Source organism: Coregonus lavaretus, assembly GCF_964263955.1.
Source record: "Coregonus lavaretus genome assembly, chromosome: 27".
In the NCBI taxonomy this organism is placed as follows: domain Eukaryota; kingdom Metazoa; phylum Chordata; class Actinopteri; order Salmoniformes; family Salmonidae; genus Coregonus; species Coregonus lavaretus.
In genome coordinates this window covers 34,110,398-34,125,973 of record NC_140014.1, presented here as the reverse complement: position 1 = coordinate 34,125,973, position 15,576 = coordinate 34,110,398, and the positions used below count along the sequence as shown (strand labels likewise).

Here is a 15,576-nt window from a genome sequence, read left to right as displayed (position 1 = left end):
AGGGAGGGGGTCAGAGACCTGGCCGTGTGGTGCCAGGACAACAACCTCTCCCTCAACGTGATCAAGACAAAGGAGATGATTGTGGACTACAGGAAAAAGAAGAGGACCGAGCATGCACCCATTCTCAGACGGGCTGTAGTGGAGCAGGTTGAGAGCTTAAAGTTCCTTGGTGTCCACATCACCAACAAACTAACATGGTCCAAACACACCAAGACAGTTGTGAAGAGGGCACAACAAAACCTATTCCCCCTAAGGAGACTGAAAAGATTTGGCATGCGTCCTCAGATCCTGAAAAGGTTCTACAGCTGCACCATCGATAGCATCCTGACTGGTTGCATCACTGCCTGGTATGGCAACTGCTCGGCCTCCTACCGCAAGGCACTACAGAGGGTAGTGCGTTCGGCCCAGTACATCACTGGGGCCAAGCTTCCTGCCATCCAGGACCTCTATACCAGGCGGTGTCAGAGGAAGCCCCTAAAAATTGTCAAAGATTCCAGCCACCCTAGTCATAGACTGTTCTCTCTGCTACCGCACGGCAAGCGGTACCGGAGCACCAAGTCTAGGTCTAAGAGGCTTCTAAACAGCTTCTACCCCCAAGCTATAAGACTCCTGAACATCTAATCAAATTGCTACCCAGACTATTTGCATTCCAGTCCATTGTCTGTGTTCTTTTGCCCATCTTAATCTTTTCTTTTTATTGGCCAGTCTGAGATATGGCTTTTTCTTTGCAACTCTGCCTAGAAGGTCAGCATCCCGGAGTTGCCTCTTCACTGTTGATGTTGAGACTGGTGTTTTGCGGTTACTATTTAATGAAGGTGCCAGTTGAGGACCTGTGAGGCGTCTGTTTCTCAAACTAGACACTAATGTATTTGTCCTCTTGCTCAGTTGTGCACCTGGGCCCCCCACTCCTCTTTCTATTCTGGTTAGAGACAGTTTGCGCTGTTCTGTGAAGGGAGTAGTACACAGCATTGTATGAGATCTTCAGTTTCTTGGCAATTTCTCGCATGGAATAGCCTTCATTTCTCAGAACAAGAATAGACTGACGAGTTTCAGAAGAAAGTTATTTGTTTCTGGCCATTTTGAGCCTGTAATCGAACCCACAATTGCTGATGCTCCAGATACTCAACTAGTCTCAAGAAGGCCAGTTTTATTGCGTCTTTAATCAGCACAACAGTTTTCAGCTGTGCTAACATAATTGCAAAAGGGTTTTCTAATGATCAATTAGCCTTTTAAAATGATAAACTTGGATTAGCAAACACAACGTGCCATTGGAACACAGGACTGATGGTTGCTGATAATGGGCCTCTGTACGCGTATGTAGATATTCCATTAAAAATCAGCCGTTTCCAGCTACAATAGCCATTTACAACGTCTACACTGTATTTCTGATCAATTTGATGTTATTTTAAAATGGACAAAAAAATGCTTTTCTTTCGAAAACAAGGACATTTCTAAGTGACCCCAAACTTTTGAACGGTAGTGTATATCATTCTCTTCATGGTGATGTATCCTGAATAGGTACACAAAAAGGTAGAAATATGCAATATCCTTTTGCATATTTGGGTGTTATTCTACACACTGGCTATTATTGTAATGAGTTCCACCCCCAAACAAGACTACATTTGGTTGGTCCAGACCAAATCAGAATCAAATCATAGACGTCTATGTTTGGACATCACAGTAGAAAACAGTAGATATATTCAGTAAAGTACAGTACATTATACTGTACTCTAGTGTGCTCTACTGTACTGAACTCTACAGTACTCTAATTTTCTTTACTTCACTGTACTGTTCTCTGTGTTGTACTTTTCTCTACTGTGCTCACACAATGCCAGTGGCAGGGAGGACAGCAGCAGGTGACCCAACTCTGGTTTGTGACTACTATGATTTCCCATTGTTGCCAATTCAATTGCAGTAATTCCGTTTCAGATTTGGTAACAGATTCACCTAATAATTCATAAACCTATATCAGTAAAAACACTAATTGGTAGGTCTACCTTTAATTGTCACCTCTGTGAACGTTCATTATCCTCCCTCCTCATGAGGGAAAGAAATGTGAAAACAATCTTAAAGATGTGGGTTTTTGGTAACGGAATTACAAGGCACAAGGCAATGTTTCTTAAAAACTTAGAGAAGGCAACTAATTTCTCCAAAACTAAATATACGTGTTGATATTAGTTGGCAGGGGTCTTTTACTTCAACATTGTGTTTTTATGTATTTCTAATACCTTTTAAGACTTTTTCTGGTAGTTGTCTAAGACCCCTTTTCTATCAGTTTGACCAGAAATCAAAGCATTTGCTTTTGACAAATTTTTGGGGTGGAAAATTGCAGAAAAATGTATATATGCCTTAATTTCTAAAAAAAATAGACCCTTAGCTTTCATTTGACACTCCTATGAACTTCCCATGTTGGTGCTCATGGGACCTTTGATGGAAATGCCCTTATGCAATGCAAGCCAAACCTGGCACTGTCTTCTAACAAAAAGAGACAGGAAAAACAACCAGATGCCTTTACATGGTTTCCAATTTTAGTCATTTAGCAGACGCTCTTTTCCAGAGCAACTTACAGTTAGTGGATGCATACATGTATTTTATTTTATTTTTTCCCCATACTGGCCCCCCGTGGGAAACGAACCCACATCCCTGCCGGCCAAACCCTCCCCTACCTTGGACCAATTGTGCGCCGCCCATGGGTCTCCCGGTCACGGCCGGCTGCGACAGAGCCTGGACTCTAACCAGGATCTCTAGTGGCACAGCTAGCACTGCGATGCAGTGCCTTAGACCACTGCGCCACAATTTTGTGTTTTTGTGGTTTACCCACCTTCGTTCCCATTCGTATTGAAATCCCTTAAGCTTAATTTCTAAGACAATCCAATATGAATCAAATGGAGAGAAATCCAAAAAATAACCCACCATCACTGATCTGGAACAAAAGTCAACCACAGTTGGTCAAAACAACAAAGACAAATTATTCAAATTGCTTCAACTTCCAAGTCCGAGATCAAACCAAAATGACAGTCTAATATTCAGTTGCAGTCGTAGATGACTGAAAAACCCAGCAGTCTAAATAATAATAATATGCCATTAGGCAGACGTTTTTATCCAAAGCGACTTACAGTCATGTGCGCATACATTTTTACGTATGGGTGGTCCCGGGGATCGAACCCACTAACCTGGCGTTACAAGCGCCATGCTCTACCAATTGAGCTACAGAGGACCACATTTAGACTGGCCTTGTAGTAAACTCTGTAGCTTTGTAAAGACAAAGCAAAAGTATTGAATCCAGTCCAAATCCTCATACAGTATAAATGAACTGAAGGCATGGGCACAGTAACATTACAGTACATAGACCTAGCTTCAGTTCAAACTGAGCCAACACTGAAATGGAAACATGCTCCCTCTTTAAGGCTGCGTCCCAAATGGCACCCTATCTACTCCCTATTAGTGCACTACTTTTGACCAGGGCCCATATGGCACAGGGAATAGGGATGCCATTTGGGACGCAGATATTAGCCCTTCCCCCATTCTAATTTGCTGGCTGGGAAAAAACAAGCACCCAGTTTGTTTTCAAAGAGATATGTCAGCCATGAAGACCAGATAAGCCTGAACAAAAGCTGCTTTGGGAACAGTGGAACAGTGACCAGCCAGGGGACTGAGGGGAGGAAGGGACAGAGGGGAGGGGAAGCCTGCTCTGCTTACCATCCACTTGGCTAGCTAAAACACAAGACCATCAGTCACTGAGGGACATGCTTGCACCTCTTGTACACAATGATGATTAAGACTACTGGCCTCTCATTCCTTTATTTCAGTATAATTTTTTAGCCCAGCACCAGTATTCTCAGCACCAATGTGCATATCAAATCAAATCACCCTCATTTTCTTCAGAGACTACTGTCCCTGCCAGTGTGGCTGGATAAGGGTGGAAACAGAGTTAAATTCCTAAATGTTTGGTTACATTCGAGGGTCAGTACTGGACATGTGATCCTGCATGCTTGCACAATTTAATCTGTTGAGAACTCTGATAAAGAACTGATGTAGCCTAGCAAGCCTCCACATTTGCGTTCAATAAACATGTTCAGCTAGCATGTTAAATCAATAACATCCAAATATTTACAAATGTGTGATAGATACGAGGCAGGCTGAGGAGACACCACTTTCAAGTTACTATTGGCCAGTGTCTAATCAATCGTAAGCAGAGAGTTCAGACTATATAGACAAGAGGGAAAACAGAACACTGGTCCATTCAATGTTTCTCGGCACATCCCAGCACAGAGAGGGGTGTGAGCTGGACAATTTCCCTCCTGATACAGAAGGAAAAGTGCAATAAAACAAAAGTCTCTGTTGTCTGAGCAAAACATGGACAACAAACGAGGCTACTTCCACAGCGTGTTCCAGCAATGTCTGCTAGAAAATGCATCTGTACAGTGCAGGGAAGCATGGCTCTCGACCTCCGCCTCTCCCGAGTCCGTACGGGAGTTGTAGCGATGGGAAAAGACTAACTACCAATTGGATATCACGAAACTGGGGAGAAAAAGGGGTAAAAAATACCCACAAAATAAAATACTAACACAATTCTGGTGATAAGGAGACTGGGAGTAGGACTTTAAAGATCCATCAATCTTTTTTACTTTTACTGTTGAAAAGCGATATCCCATGTCTAAATACAGTGAAGTACACACACTAAGGAGAAAACTATACATTTTAAGCAAACTAGTGTTTAGACAACTGCAAACTTTGAGTAGAGCATTCAAGGAGTTGGTCTGATTGGATGTCGTGATGTCATCGGAAAGGCCCGCCCCCACCACTTGTGCCATGTCATGAATTACCTGAACCACCTATTTTGATGTGCCTTTTGTTAAGTAAATCAGGTGTTAAATGAGGTGAGAGAGAGACTGGAGTGCCACTAAGTTCATCACCTCCCATTAAACTGTGATTAGCTTAAAATGACAGATGTTTTTGAGGAAGTAAACGACTGCGGCTTGTGAGGTGCTAAAGGTCATTGCACATGACATGATTATACTCTTGTTAGTCTTGCAAATACACTTTTAGCCCAAACTTTGGACTTAGGACAGGCCTGTGATTAACAAGTCAATTGTCTGCAAGATGAGCTGATGGATTCAAAAGGCTCTGTTTTTGCCATGTGGGAAGTGGGCTGTTCAAAGTATTACAGCAGTGTTTTGCTCATTTATGCACAGTGTAGTTACACGGTTTTCCTACGGTGCAGTACCCACAATGTGTTGGATGATGAAGACCAATGAGCTATTTGGCAAAAAGCTTCTTCGAGAAAAAAATTCATGAGTTGTGATTGCTGTATAATAAATGCCTAAGTCGCGCTTCTGTTGAGCATTGTTCTTGCTATGTATTCATATGGTTGTACTCAACTAACTAGCTCTCCAAAGTGCTTATATTCAATGTTAGGCTTTTCCTAATTTTGTCGGTTGTGGTTTGTGACGAAGACGTACTAGGCTAAGTAAATCAAATCAGATTTTTTATTGGTCACATACATATTTAGCAGATCTTATTGCAGGTGTAGCGAAATGCTTGTAAATCAGGCGTTAAATGAGGTGAAAAGGAGACTGGAGTAGGACTTTAAGATGCATCTGTTTTTCCAGCAGCTACTGAACATGAGAAAGACTTAACCATCAGTGACCGTATTCACAAAGCTTCTCAGAATAGGAGTGCTGATCTAAGATCAGTTTTGCCTTTTAAATCATAATGAATAAGATATGATCCTTAAATTAGCACTTCTACTCTAAGCCGCTTTCTGGGTGAGGGCCTTTAATAACAGAACTTAATAACACTGCACTATGCTTAAAATGCTCAATCAAAATATAAATTGCACTGATACAGAATTTACAGCCCAGAATAAATTACACTGGAACTAGGCCTATTGTCATTTCACTGAGCAAGACAGCCTTTTCTATTTGAGAGAAAGACTAACTTACATGGTTCCTGAAGAGGTGTTCTCTCTTTAGCTAGAGTCCTTGCAACGCAACGTTTCTGTTGCCCATTGTGGCCTGCCTGCAGCACAGCACCAGTGTAGACTAGAGTATGTGGGTGTATGCATGCATGGGAGTTAAACTAAAAGCTAGTAAAGTGCTAACTTAAATTCTTCCCAACCTTCCCCGTACAGCACTGCAGCACGTGGTTAAGACTGGACGGACAAAGAGAAACAGACACCTTGTGAAAGCTTCACCTAAACAGCTGTCATTGGCCCCAGCATCTCCACTTACAGACACGTGTGTGGCTGTCAAGGAGGAAATAAAGCATTGCGATGAGCCAATGGGCTGCTGGAACTCACTTATGTCTATATACGGCAGCCAGATAATCAATAGTATTGTAGAGAGAGCGGGTCTCCTCTCCACTGACTGCTGATTATGTTGGGTAGGTGTCAGATTCTCTCCTGCTACTCCACACAACATGTGCCCCCCGCGTACACAAATAGGCCTACACACTCTACAAATACACACACAAACACCCTACTGAGCCAAGCCAACGCTCCAGTCCCATGACTGGGACAAGACGAAAGGGAAAAAAGGACACCCTGAATGACACTGAAGCCCACAGAGAAGAGCAGAATCTCCAATGTCAGCAGCAGCTCAGACTGGCCACATTCTGATGCTGCTGCAGCATGTCCCTATGGACACAGGGAGACACAAAGGATACTACAAGCTCCACTCTGTTGAGCTACGTGAATGCATGCACATGGATGTAGGCTTGAGCGGTATACTGGGGTATTTGGAAAAAGCCACGAGATGGTTTTTCAATACAGTCCAAAGTATTTATTTGAAGTTTTTCCCAATATATTTGAATATTTGTAGCTACTTTAAATACCTGCAGTCAACTTGTGCAATACGTTGGGAGATAAAGCAGATTGTGTTCATTTCACAGGTCACATTATTTTACATTATGAAGCTTACCTTAGTGGCAGCCTGGCTAGCTGGCTAAAAACATAGCAAGCTAGCTAGCCTTTTTAGCTTCCCACATCTCCATGTGAAATAAATCGGATTTATTTTTAAAAAAATATGCCCTGGCAAATATACTTATACTTGCAGATGTAACCTAAAACATTTTCCTTGTTTGATATGCTGCTTGTGTATTAATTCCCATAGCAGCTAAAAATAAAACATGTTTTGGTCACGGAGAAAACGTCACATGGCTACCATTTCACAATAGCCTGTAATCACTGGATATTACTTCTAAACAAAATAACTTTGGGGGTTTTCTTGTCGTCTTCTCATTTGTGGTGAAAGCAAAAGAAGAGTCTCTGGTCTTCCCTTGCTAGCAAATCTCCAAGTGAAATAATCAGATTTATAAATAAATAAATATTCTTATACTCGTCAGTGTAAACTACAACATTATCATAATTTAATATGATGTGTCAATGTATTCGCTCCCATATCAGATAAAAATAGAAAATCATTTTTCAGAGAAAAAAAAAAGCACATGGCTATCTGTTTTAGCTTAAAGTAATGTTATCACCTCAAAACAAAATACATTTGGGGGGGATTCTATAAGGCTACAATGTTTGGTTTATTTTTTGAACAGTCACTGAGATTATACTTGGTTATCAATACAAAATAGGCTACTTCGATGGATAGTTTATATAGCCTATAGATCAGATTAAGGAACCAAGTGACAACACTGCCCCCACAGCAGCGGAAGGAATGATACATTTGTTCTCAATCTCCAGGTAGAAGAAAACTGCGTAGAATGCCTTAGCGTATTCTTTTGTGGAAAAAAACGACATTGCGCTATGCTCTGTCAGCCTCGACTACGTATCCTCTGTAGATGCCTTAAGGGGACTTTTCTGACCAGGATCCCATTGACAACCCATCTAGCCAAATCTAAAACTGACCCTTACATTAGGCTAACCCTAAACTTAACCAAACCTAACCCAATTTTAACAAATTTGGAAATTAAATATTGGTTTGCATGTCAGCCACATAGCCTTTCCCATAAATGATAAATGCATGGCTGCCCTCTCCTTTCATAAGGCACTTCCTTTACCTGAACCTACTGGGGTTTTTCCATACAAATACAATAGCACTTTAAACACCCAGGAAGAGGGGTGCGGCTGCCTGACTGCAATTCTTATACAAAGCTATTTTCATACCCAAGCACTTGTGGACGAGTGCTAAAATTGCTATGGAGTCCAGCTGCTGAAATACCTTTTGAGGCGGTTTTCTAATCTAGTGGTGTACAGGACGGTACATCCAAAACTCTAAAACATCTAGCCCAACTATAAATCAGAAAGCGACCAGAGAGAAAACAGCTTTAGCTTAATATATTTTGGACCACGCTAACAAATCAGTACTTTCCTGCTCTTAGTATCAACCTATCATAACCAAAACACCTTGTAAAGAAAGAAGTTCAAACAACGCATTTCACTGCTCGTGACTCCATTGACTAGAGCATCCTGACCACTGACTGACTATTAACAGTTGTGCAATAGCCTGGGTAGAACACATAACAGATTAAGTACAGAGACATCCATCCACTAACTCAGTAACAAGTGCTGTCCTGTCGGAACAGTAACATGGCACATAAGACCATTGATTTGGAGGTGATCTCTCATAGCAACATGAGTATGTCATAGCATACAGTCTCAACACTTCAGCTGGCAACAACCCAGTTAACCCATTGTTGATCAGTAGCTACATGCTAGCTGGGGCCTGGGCCAATAAAGCTATTAGCTCGGTAAGGTCAATCTAAAATAGGGAAATATTAGGCAAGTCAACACAGAATTTGACTATTGTAAATCAAATCTCTCCTTCAAAAGTTCAAACAAAAATATTCATATTTTTTTATGATTAGGCTATTCAACATACAGTAGATTTCTAATGTCAATGCTCTAGTTACACATGCAGCCTATCAATAACACCATTGCAGGCATACATAGGCCTACACAAACAGAGGACCTCTTCCCTAACAGGGCTGGTCTTGAAGTTCACACATCAACTAAGAAGTTCACCCCTATTCAGTAATTACTTTAAGGGGACCTGTGAAGAGCGCATGATGAGTAGCTAGTTTTCCACAGCCAAAAGTTTGTGTATTCCCTCCTTTGCCAAGCACAGGGTTTCAGCTCTGACATCATACCACCAGACCAGGAATGGCAACAAAATGCAACAGCCTCTGCTATCTCACCCTCCCCATTGGATAGAGACTCATAAGGGGAATGGGAAACAACACATGCTGCTGAGGTGCAGGCAGAGGATACTGACATGCGTTGCGTTACGTCAAGACTGGGCAACTATCTTTTTTTCCACAGAGAAACGGGGAAGGCTTTCAACACACCTTATACAAACAACGACCATCCCAGTTCTTTTTGGTTTAGCGAATTCGTTCCTATCTGGCCCTTTCAGACAGTGGCACACTTAATTCATTCACAGTTCTATGCTACAGCCTTTCTTGTATTACAGTAATCTGGATGCCCACCATACAATTGGTCTGTCTGTATGTCCCAAAACACAGGCATTCTCTGCCATGTCTTTGTGGCAATTGTGTAGCCTAACATTAAAGCAGCATGCCTCCAACTTCAACATTGACCCAAATGAATCAGTGTGAAAAAGACCAATGCTGGAATGCACTGAGGGACAATGAGCAAGTAGGAAACGTGCATTCATAGCACAAGGCATGTATTAAAGTATTAAACAGGCCATTCTGAATATAACATGTAAAAAGGACAAGCAAGGCGACAATTCATACAGCAAAAGACAACCTATCGTTTCTACTACAAAATGTGGCTTTCAATTGTTGCTTACAATTAGTATGGCCATGAAGTAGAAAACAAACACCTCAGCTTTTCTTAAGTTCTCAAGGGTGAATTATTGGGGCTCAGGCAGGTGGAAGGCTGAGCGCAAAGACAAGCCAACGCAGAGCGAGAGAAAGAAAGCAGTGGGAACAGAACAGGACAGGATTAAAAGCCACGTATCTAAAACACAAAGGCTTGTCACAACCTGTTGCACTCGCAGGTCTGGCCCTCCTCACCCGCTCCAATCAACACTGTGTTGAACACAGGGCTCTAAATGTTAAATTATTAGTAGCACTGGTGCTCCCAATTTTAAAAAAAAGATAGGAGCACCACATAAAATGTAGCAGCACCAGAAAATACGATATTTAAAAATAAAATTGAGATACAGCCTTTATTAGGCCTATGCATTCTAGCTACTTTTGAAGCACATGTTGTGCCCTAGAAACTATTATGTAACTCTGTAAAGACATTAGTTTATTATAAAAGCTAAAATGTCAATACAAATACCAGTCATTGAAATTACAAAGTAATTTGTGGAATATTAGGGTTTTGCAATGTGTAAAAGCAACATTTCCTATTGAGATGCATTACATTGAAAATTGTACACTGTCTCTTTAAGAACGTCAAGTTTGTGTGTGAAGACATGGACATCTGTCATTCATTCATTACTATGATCATTGATCTCACAAAGAAGCTATACCTTTACCATTCTTTTGGTGCCCCCAAATGTTTGGACTGGTAAAGTTACCAGGTTGTGAGCAAGCTAGCTAATGTGGTAACATGAGGTGTTAACGGCCTGCGACATGGTTTATGAATGTAAAATGCGGCATGCCAATGGAGATGCACCCAGCTGCAGCGCCAATGTGCAATAGAAGGAAACAAACGTAGCGCCGGTAACGGTTTGGGCTAAGAGACAAGCCGTTTTCTCTGTAGTAATGATGCAACCACCACAGTCACAAATCTGTGTCTTAGAGACTATTTGCACTGACTCTCCACACATTCAACCCTCACACAAAACCACCCACCCACTCAACCCTCACACAAAACCACCCACCCACACTCCCAACCAAACCACCCACAGCTGGTGTTCTTCTATATACTATTTATTCAACTGACCAAGACACTACCCACTTCATATTTGTAAATACAGTCATACTTATAGCACATTCATTATCCATTCTGTATATCCTATTGTGTACATACCAGACATACTACCTCTTATTTTACTTATTTTTTTTATTTGACTTTACTATTGTTATATTGATATTGATTATTGTACTGCAATGCTTAGGTAGCTAGCGCACAAGCATTTTGCTGCACCTTTTATACCTGCTGTAATCTGTACGTGACAAATAAAATGTTATTTGATTACAACAAGTATATGGCAGATTTTTTTTCTAGGTGCACTGGTGCTCCTAAATAAAAAAATCCAAGTCGCACAGCAAAATATTTAGGAGCATATGCGATCAAAATGGCCACACTTTAGAGCCCTGGTTGAACACGTCTTTCTCCTGCCACGCAAGTCTTAATAGAGTGGACAAATATGTTTTTGACATTGAGCTGTCCAGTTGTCAGGGTGCCTTGGTGGGACGGAGAGGCTAATTCACCCCAACAGGTGGTAAAGGAATTCAGACAACTGCACTTGACTACACTAAAAGGGGTTCTAATCATTTGTTCATAAAAAAAGGTAGGTTGCATGGCCTGGGCTTGATGAAAAGAGATTCACCCAACGTGCACACAAACATCTATGTAAGCCATCTACATGGCAACTGTTGCTCAATGCCAAAAAAAAAATATATATGGATACAAGCCATGAACATTTCCGTCGATCTTTATTGACAACGCTGAAGCTGAGTGCTTGTTTTCATGATGTATTGTAGAGTACAGGGTTCAACGTAAACTTTTTTCTCTCACTCTCCCGAACAGAATCCCTACTGGCCCGGACATTGGGTTCATACAGGGCCTGTTGGCATGTTTTCTCTCTATATTCAGCTAGTAATAGGTTACATTTGGTTATTATGGTAAGTATTAAAAAGCTGTTTAATATCAATTAACAACGTGAGACATCACTCTATTCTTTAGAATTGCTTTGTATTAATTGCATACATTTTTGATTGTATAATAGCCGATCATTTTAAGATAAAATTTTTTATACCTCTTAAAATAGGACGTTGCCCCAAGACAGCTGCTTCTCAAAAGAGATATTGATCTGGGTATAGTAGGCTATCCAAGATTAACGCTAGGCATCTTATTGTAGCTTTCTTTTTACATAATACCAACAGTAGCCAGCCTATGGCTAGTATGTTCACTATATAAAGATTTACTTTTGGAAATCACTTTCCCTAAAATAAATAAGCTCAAAGTGTGGGTTGAGCGGTTGTTTTTGCTCTGGACAGCTGGCGTGTGAACACATCAACTTATTATGTACAGCTGGAGAAGTTCTGACTCCCGGGGAGCGTGGTTGTGCTTGAACCACCAAACATATCGATCAAACACAAATAGCATTACTTTTCCGTGTCTTGTCTTCAATGGTTTTCAATGGCAGAATGCGACAGAGCAGGTAAATGTTCAACTGGAATGCAAAATTCGCTGAGAAGTTACTGGCCTGTTGGGTCAGTGACTGACAAGCTCCACTGGCCCAACACGTCTTTACTGGCCTCGGGCCAGCGGGCCATTGTTAATGTCAGATCCTGGAGTCAAACTATTTCTCCCAGTTAAGCAAGACTGTAAAGCATCATTGCACAATTTGGGCCTAGGCCTACACGTGAGATTATTGTTAGACAGTTAAGGGGTTCTGATGGATTAACTAACAGAGAGAAAACACACCAGACCGACAAATGATTAAATGCAGAGGGTGACCATCCCATCGCCTCTGACCACAGAACATTGGCCGTCATTTTATGGGAATTTCCCGACGATTCTACATGTTGAATCAGTATTGTTCGTCGACACCAAGCAGGTGATCTACTTCGCTCAGCCGACGATCGTCATGGTGGAGTGTACTATCAATAAGGTCTTACAGTAGTTGGGAGGTGTTACGGAGTTGTTCAATATTAAAATCATTGGAGACAACATCCGCCCTGAAACATCTGCTTCAGTTCCATGGGAGTGCCAAAACCTTCTCCGACTGTACAATTACATCAACCACTCAATACCATAAGGGAGATCAGGCACCTAGCCTAGTGCATCATCAGCACAAACCACAACCAACAAAATGAGGAACAGCCTAACATTGATTAGAAACACTTTGGAGAACTAGTAAGTTGAGCAGAGTGCCACCATATGAAGACGTAGCAAGAAAAAGACTAAACAGAATTGTGACTTAGGCATTTTATTATACAACAATCACAACTCATTATATTGTTCAAGAAAAATCCCATGGCAAAAACAGACCCTTGGAATCCATCAGCTACTCTCACAGACAATTTACTTGTTAATCACTGGCCAGGTCTAAGTACAAAGTTTGGGCTAAACGTGTATTTGCAAGACAAGAGTATAGGCATGCTGTGTGCAATAACCTTTAGCACCTCACAACAAGCAGCAGTTTACTTCCTCAAAAACATCTGTCATTTTAAGCCACTCACAGTTTAATGAGAAGTGATTAACTTCATGTTGCACTCCAGTCTCCTCCTCACCTCATTTAACACCTGATTTACCTAACAGAAGACATCTCAATAGGTGGTCCAGGCATGTCAACATAGCACAAGTGCCTCAAGCAAGGGGGAGGCCGATGACATCACAGATTCCCTTCAGACCAACTCCTTGAAGTTTGCAGTTGTGTCTAAAAACACTATTTGCTCAAAACATATTTTTTTTGTCTTTGTGTGTACTTGTGCCGTATTTATACTCGGAATATCGCTTTTCAACAGTAAAAGTTCAAAATCACTGGATGAGGTCTTTATAAGCACAACCAAAATCAAGTTCCTTCACTCCTATTAAGATGGGACATTAAAAGGTAGTCAGTGATATGACATAGCAGCTCAAAGTAAACAACAGTGAGACAATTTCAGCAAAAACTAGCAAGGTTAAACTTCTGCGGGTTTAGTCCCGTGGCTACCACATTGTAAGAGCGTGATGCGAACCCATGCACAGATACCAAATGTGAGTGTTTGAGGGAAGTCTTGCTCACTGCAATATCTGCAGTGCTGCTCCTGCAACATAATTTAGCTGACCTCCTTTAAATATGCTAATCAGTTAGGCTAACACACTCAGGGGGGTTCTATTACATTTACATTTTAGTCATTTATCAGATGCTCTTATCCAGAGCGACTTACATGAGCAATTAGGGTTAAGTGCCTTGCTTAAGGGCACATCGACAGATTTTTCACCTAGTCGGCTCGGGGATTAGAACCAGCGACCTTTCGGTTACTGGCACAACGCTCTTACCCACTAAGCTACCTGCCGCCCATGGCTAGGCTATCTACAATCAAGATGGAAATAATCAAAGACAAAAGTAAGGAGAGGTTGTTTTACACTTTGGACAAAGCTGAGAGTTCTCTTCAAATCAGTAAAGACAAGGCTTAAAATAACAATAATGTTTTGTAAATGCACAGCTAAGTGTTGAATGCAACTATTCTGTATCAGGGCTAAGGGATGTGCATGGAGGTTTATGGGACGGTGTATGTGTGTCTGGTCAAGGAAATGGACTGCTCCAAGTCCCATCCATCTCTGACTTTCTCAGTGTATGCATCTAGTTTATAGTTCATCCAAAGGGCAGGCAATAATTTACCAGTCTACATATCAGAGCACCTAATCATTGGATTATCCATGTTAATAAATTCATAATTAGGAAGGTTGCTAACTGTTAGCGAAACAACAGTCAACACCGCCACACACAACTATTCATACACAACGCAGCCACTTAGCTAAGATAGATAGCTTTTAGATAAGTGACAATGTATTCACACATTGCACCATTTAGGTTTAGTAACGTTAACGAACAAGCGTGTTGTTATCGTGTCAATTGGATAATTATTGTGAGCTTAGTTAGCTAGTTTGCTAAACTATTGTGAAAAAAGTTGCCAGTGACAACGTCATTGTTACCTATAGTTAATTTATAGCTTTAAAGTAGCTCGTTACATTTCAGCAAAACGAGATTGTAACGTCGATCAACGTTTGTTCGACTTGAAAAGGCCTTATCCACCCAAGCAGCTAACTTTACAGGAACGCAACATCATACAGTCAAGGTAGCAGTTATGTGGAGTTAACGTTAATGCTAGATGCACGCTAGGTCCATAACGTTAGCTAGCTAGTTAACGTTGGTTAACTTTGTGTGGCTAAATATTTAGCTAACCAATTACCTTATCAGATTCAAATGAAATGCAGAGCAGTCTAAGCGAGTGCTTAAACGGACTCAGGGTCCATCTCCACTCCACCCACCTCGACTTTCCAGGCAAGTTAACGTTATTAGTTAGCTAACGTTAGCATTGCTAATGGCTAGTTAGTTACACAACTTTATTTTTTTTAACTTGTGTGCTGGGTTGGCAGAATGTCAACTTAGTTTAACAATATTAACTAGAACGTGTTAATTTAAATCATGTAGCTAGCTAGCTACCTAACCTAGCTATACACACACATAGAGGAATACCAAAGCAAACGCAAACGTTTAAGCTGACCTGTACTGCTGCGAAAACTCGGAAATGATGAGGTCTCCAATCCCCTTGCCGGGAAAAGCAGCGCCGTGTTCGCTGTTCAGCAGAGTCCTTACAAGAAATTATAACCGTATCTATAATGATACGGTCTTCATAACTATCATATAAGGAGTAAAATCGTTGTCATTTCGGCCGTATTTGGTGCTACGCTGTTGCTAACATTCCCACACT

The 15,576-nt window shown here is 41.2% G+C and overlaps 1 protein-coding gene across 1 annotated transcript in view; it reads right to left on the bottom strand.

The window, feature by feature from the left end:
- Positions 1 to 15,576, bottom strand: part of LOC311102835 (F-box only protein 34-like) — a 30,461-nt gene extending 14,885 nt beyond the window's left edge. Inside the window, exon 1 of the mRNA XM_084144278.1 lies at positions 15,370 to 15,576. The gene's annotated coding sequence lies outside the window, so the exon portion shown is untranslated. The remainder of the gene's footprint in view (positions 1 to 15,369) is intronic.